This window comes from Corylus avellana, chromosome ca10, assembly GCF_901000735.1.
Source record: "Corylus avellana chromosome ca10, CavTom2PMs-1.0".
NCBI classification, from domain to species: Eukaryota; Viridiplantae; Streptophyta; class Magnoliopsida; order Fagales; family Betulaceae; genus Corylus; species Corylus avellana.
In genome coordinates, this window is record NC_081550.1 from 7429982 (window position 1) to 7436782 (window position 6801).

Consider the following 6801-nt stretch of genomic DNA (forward strand, 5'->3'; position numbering starts at 1 on the left):
CATTGCCTCGTTGCCTTCCTGTTTGCCCTTTTACTTCTGTTTTTTTTTTTTTAATTTCTGTGCAGAAATATTTATTTTATGTTATTACCAGCTGGTACTTTTTTAATCTTTCTTTTTTATTATTATTATTTTTTAAAAAATATTTATTTTTCTTTTTTCATTTTGTAATTATTTTTTAATATTTCTTTTAAGTCCAACTCTATTGGGCTTACTTATAGAGAATCTCATATGATGGATACCTTTTGTTTGTTTTTTTTTTTTTTACATCTTTGTTTTTTTTTGTCATACCATGAAACGCCACCGTTTTGCCATCCAAAAAACAGACAAATTTGGTCGGATGATAAGTTGTATTTTAAATATATAAAAAAATAAATAAATCCATGTGGTTTTGGAGTTTTGTTTTTTTTTTTTTAATAATTATCATACACCTAGTCCCTACTCCCTAGGTGGTCCTATTGTGAATTGTCAAAGATATCTTAAAAAGTTGAGATGAGCTTTTTTATTTATTTGTTAATTAGATCGAATAATCAATTTAATGAAATAATGACTAAGGGTTCATTTAGTTTGCAGAATAGACCCTTAAAATAGAATAACTATTTCTATGGAATAATCATTCTTTTATTTGGTAAGAGTCTATTCCTGAGAATAATTATTCCTATGGAAATGACTAATCTCATACACATAAGAATAGTCATTCATCTAAAAAAAAAAATTAAGTGGAATAGCTATTCCTTATGGAATGGAATAGATTTTTCAAAAAATCTCTTATTATTATTATTTTTTTTTTTTAACCCTAAAATTTGGTTTTTTATAAATATGAGATTTTTTTTTTATTATTATTTTAAAGAAGGGTGGGGTTTTTGGTAATTTTGGTTTATCTCCAATTAGAATACATGTGTTGTTACCAAACTAAAGAATAGGAATAACTATTCCATTCCACTTTCCTCTATTCCTAGTAATAGCTATTCATTTTCCGAATGGAATACTCAATCTGCAAACCAAACAAATCCTAATGCTATTTTCCTGTTATAAACTATAGAGTCATTTTGTACAAAATCCCTTGAACTAAACAAATTGAAGTTCAACCCCTTGATTTGTAGATAATTTTGCAGTGTGTCCTTACCCTTAAGTTGGCGTTAAACATATAATTTATCAACTCCCAGCGACGGATTTAGGGGGGGACCGGCAGTGGCCCTGACCCTCCCCCAAATTACAAGAGAAAAAAAATTAAGGCAAACAAAAAAAAAATTAAGGTAAAAAAATAATAATTTAAGGTATTTTTTGTCAATTGGTCCCTCCCATAATTTTTTTGGCCCTGGGTCCCCCCAAATTCAAAGCCGGCTCTGTCAACTCCTATATAAATGATAATTTTGCAATGTGTCTGTACCCTTAAGTTGGTGTGTTTTGTTGGTGTTTTTTCGTGCAAAAAATACAATAAATAGTGGGTTTGATCAATCGAAGTTGGTGTTAAGTCAATTGAAGTAGCAACATAATGATTTGATTGACGATTCAATTGAAAGTCGATTTGAAAGAAAAAAAAGGGTGGGGGATTAGAGCCTAGATGTTTAGAGGAGAGGCCAGATAAGATTGTCGTAAGGATATTTAAATAAAGGGGTAAATTATAAATAAAAATTAGGGTTTAGTGAGAAAAATTCCAACTAATGAGGGGACTAATCGCCAGTGGTTAAGTGAGGCATTGGTGGAAGAATCAAGATAGCATGACGCAACCACACTGAAGGACGGTTAGGCGAAGGTTTAGGCTATCATCACCTAAGTATTCCTCTATTGAGTTAGCCATCCATGGCAACACGTTGGTACTCGATCAAGGAAGCATTCCCCTATATAACTTAACAATTTAGCATATATTGTGCCTATAGGATGTGCTAAGACCACGTGGTAAAAGCCTTGGTCTTAGCATACCTCTTAGTAAAAAGTCAGTGATTTATTCAGTTCTGTGTAGGTAAACTCTCGAGGGTGCGATGCACGGGACCAATGTTTACTCTACAGAGGTGGGTCCAAAGAGCCCTGGCTTATAGAGATTCCTCGATATCAAAAAAAAGGATGTGCTAAGACATCTTATGAGACACGTCAACCCTAGGTCGTATGGGGTAATAGTATGAGCATGTTCGACGAATAAAAGTTTTAAAGAGAAACTATTTTATTTTATAATGCTTAAAACCCTATAATGTATGCAAAAAGGAAATCTCTCTTTTTCATAATTTTTACGAAATGAATGTTATTTACTTTTTCATTCAAGCAAAAGAGAGTATTTTCATTTTAGAATGTCTTATTGTGGAATGTTATATTGTGCAATTTTAATATTTTTGTCATTCCATTAAAAAAATAGAGAAAAAAAATACTGAAAGTATTTGTGGCTATGTTGTTAGTGCTGTCTAACTTTTAATATGTAATTAATGTGGTTAATAATTTTGAACACTTGCTGTACATACCTAAGGATAAATGTAATGATGTCTATGTCCTAGGGCTCTAGTGTTATTTTGTGGTGTTCATTATATATATATAGATAAAAGTACACATACTCTTCTAAAACTATTATTCAATTGATAATATTCTCCTCAAACTTTCAATTGTGACAATGTCCCACCAAACTACAAAAAATTGTCAATGTCTTCCCTATGACAAAAATACACTTAATAATTTTTTTTTATTTTTTTTTAAAAAAAACTAAAGCTAAAACTAAAAATGAAAAAAAAAATGGAGTGAAAATATTAAAAAAAAAATCATTTTTGTTAAATAAAAAAATTAAAAGTTTTTTTTTTTTTGTCGAATTTATAGAGGTATTTTTGTCATATTGGCAAAAATTTTATGATTATTTTTGTTTTTTTGTTGGCTTTAAGGGGGACATTATCAATTTTTTGGTAGTTTGAGGAACTTGAATCCTCTCCATTTCAAATTTAGTTAAACACAAGAAGACATTTTTGTCCAAAACTTGTATAAATTTTGACTAAATGGATCCCCTCCATTTCATTTGAAATGGAGAGGATCCTTCTCCTAGTTTAAGAGGGGAAGGACATTGTCAATTTGGTGATTTTTTTTTTTTTTTTTTTTTTTTTTTTGTAAAAAAAGTTCATAGCAAATTATGTTGCGGATGTCCTAATTATTTAAAGGGAGGATAATTGGAGGGCGTTACCAAAAGGGTTTGGTAGCTTAGATGGTAAATTGCAACTTTTAAAAATTAGGGGTAATTTCACTTTAGACTCATAAATTACCAAGCGATTTGACAAGCCTCCAAACTTCAAAACCTCTCAATTTGAACTATTGAACTTTCAATTGCAGTCAATTTGAACCCCTCCATCAGATTTAGTCATTAACTTTTAACAGAAATGCCTAAAAAGACCAAAATATCCATGATTTTCGTTTTTATTTTTATTTTTTAAATTTGGAATTAAGGGTAAATTTGAAACTTTATAAAAAGTCAGGAGTATAAACATCATTGTCTCACTTTTAACATTTAAAATCTGACGGGGGTTCAAATTGACTACAATTGAAAGTTCGGGACTTCAAAGTGAGAGATTTTGAAGTTTGAAGGGACTTGTCAAATCGTGTGGTAATTTAGGGGTCTAAAGTGAAGTTACCCCTAAAAATTAAGAAGAAAAAATTTGCAAATTGGATGGTAATTGGAGAAAATAAGTATAATCTCTCAAATTATTATTATGTGGAAGTAGTTTTTCTTTTTTTTTTTAAATTTTTTTTTTATACAAAATGGGAGAGGGAAAAAAAAGGGGAGATTAGAACATAAGCAAAAACAAGTAAAGGGCAGGCAACCCACATTAATATAAGCCCCTAAACAACCAGAAATCATTGCAGAAAGCAAAAACCAAAGAACCAATAAAAAATTAGTCAAATAAAAGACCCGGCCCGATGAACAAAGAAGAGAGACCACAAATGACTGCTAATAGCAGCAAAGCAAAGGACTCTGAAAGGAACACGAACCTTGAAAGGCCTCCCCCGACCTTCCTGAATTTCTATAGCTGCTAATTTTTGTAGCCATATAATCCATTTTGAACTTAACAATTATTAAGTCCATAACATAAAATTAATATCCCCTCCGCTAGAATATCCCTACAGTTTCTCCATGCATTGTAGTAGTTCAATTCAAGTTGAAGGAGCCACTAAATTAGTCTTGCTTCCAAATTTTTAAATACCACGCCTCCAATGTTGTTAATATCGTTAATATTATCATTATTATATTATTATTGTTGTCCATTAATTTATTAAATTGATGAACCCTTTTAAGTTTGCTGCAATAATTTGACTGGATTATTTTTGTAGAAATTGTAGTTTATACTTGTGTGATGAGACTGCTAATTTTTATCTTGCAAATTTGATTATATTTCATTCTCTTGATTGGGGCTTTTTTTTTTTTTTGGCACGATATTGAACTTTTAATTTTTTGCAATGTCCTCATCTGTAAGAATTTTCAGTTAAATATATTAAAATTTCCAAAATACCCCTAATTTTTAATAAAAAATTTAAAAAATTGCAAAGATTCAAGCATAGGTATTTTTAAAAATTTCATTAAATCCCAACCAATGCTTGAATCTTTGTAATTTTTTTTTTATTTTATTTTTTTTTATAATAGAAAAGAGGTATTTTGGAAAAAAAAATTATAGATTTAACGAAAATCCTAACGAATATGATACATTGCAAAAAATTGAATGTTCGATACCATAAATTGTGAGTTTTTTAACTTTAGGGTGTAGTTTCAAAATGTGTCGAAATTCATAAGGATTTTGTAAAGTTTTCCCCATATATATATATTTTAAGCAATTCAAGAAAAGGGAAGGGGAAAGATTATAGTAAATAAAAAAAATAATACATTAGAGGGGATCAATAATCTTGTTATAGTATTAATAAAATGATTAAATTTACTTATTCATATCAGCTTAAATTTTGAGAAATGGTAGGCGTACTAAATCGAGTACTAAATCTTTTACTAACACAAGCTTACTTAACGGATGTGTAGTTCATTCATTGGTACTCGTTACATTTCTCTTAATTAATTGTTTTATTTTTCTCTAATGAATGAAAGCTATACATCATTTTAGTAAGCTTGTGTTAGTCAAAGATTTAGTATTCATAGCATTTCTCTAGACTTTTAAGATAAATAATAATTTAACATAGTATATGAGCGAGCTATAAGTCATGATTCAACTTTTGGGATAAATAATAATCTAACATAGTATATGAGTCGAAGGTCGTGATTTCAACTCTGACTCTATAATTCATTTTCTATTTTAATTAAATATTTTACTTTTTAGGCCTTACCTATTAAAAAGGATTTTTTTTTTTTTTTTGGTTGGGAAAAGTGGATATCTTATTCCATACTTCGTCAATAAAACGATACAATCGAAATCTCTTTATAATACCATAGATACACGGGGGAATTTCATTCCTCCACGTTATGTCTATGATATGTTTAATGGCGTCCTTTGCTAATCCATGAGCTGCAAAAAATTTAAGCTCACACGGGAGGCTATTTTTGCATCTATTCCTTTGTCAATTATTTATTTATTTATTCTTATTTTTAAAATAAATTGTGTATAGGACAAAGTGTGCAAAAACCTTTTTTTTAATGTTGTTTTAGAGGTTGTTATATGATAAAGGTCAAATTTAATGATGTTACAGCCATTAAATTATTGCTCACAAAAAAAATAATTGATTTTCACATCCATATTACTCACTCTCTTTATGATAACGGTTGGCACAAGGCTAACCTAGTAAATGGAATTAATAGAAATTAAAAGAAATTATGAAATATAGTTATTGCTGACGTGGTAACTGGTAACTGGAAAAGTAGAGATAGAGAGAGAGAGTATATCTATCGTGGCACGCTTTTTGGGTCCGGAAACAGGGGTTCGAGAGACGACAGGCCAAAGCGAATCTCTTCAAATATATTCTTTTTCTTTTCTTTTTCTTCTTCTTCTTCTTCGTCTTCGTGCGCTCCACTGTTGGACTGTTTCGATCTTTAGCTGCTTTCTTTTTTTAGTATTTCTGCGAGTACTCGACTGGAGGAGGGAGATTTGGTGGTTCCTTTCTCTTTGTTAGGGTTTTGCTTGCTCTCTCTCTCTCTCTCTCTCTCTCTCTCTCTCTCTCTCTGTGTTTTGGTTTTTGCTTTCTTTTGGAGTGTTTATTGGACTTGTCAGCAAAGTTTGACGCCATGAGGAAGAAGCTCGATACTCGTTTCCCAGCTGTAAGTCTCTCTGCCTCTCTCTCTCTCTCTCTCTCTCTCTCTCTCTCTCTCTGTTTTTTTATTAGGATTTTAATTTTGCTTTCATGGCCATGTTTTTCCTTTCTTTTCTTTTTTGAGTGGAATATGTATACACATAAATACATATGAAGGTTTACTCAGGTTATGGGAGTTAAACTGTTCTTACATGTAATTGAATGGGTAATCTGATTCTGATTTTTTGTTTAATATACAGAGCAAGATTTTTTTGCTTGGAGTTTTTTTTTTTCCTTCCTAAAGTTAGTTGTATAGCCGGTTAGCATCAGGTTGTGGTGAATTTTTGTCGTATTTAGGTTACTAAGAGGTTTCTGTGCTCTTGTTCCCCAAGATGGTGGAAGCATAGTAGTGCGACACGTCGAAAAGTTACTCTCTCATTGGAAGAGTTAAGACTGTAAAGGTGTCGCATGGGTAGTAAGTTCCACATTGGTTTCTAACATTGAGATTTATAAGTGATTTCAGATACCTCAAATTATTATTTTAACCAGTATTTTGTAGGATAATAGTATGCATGTGGCTAACACGTTTTTGGGTCATCACAAATGGTAGCAGAC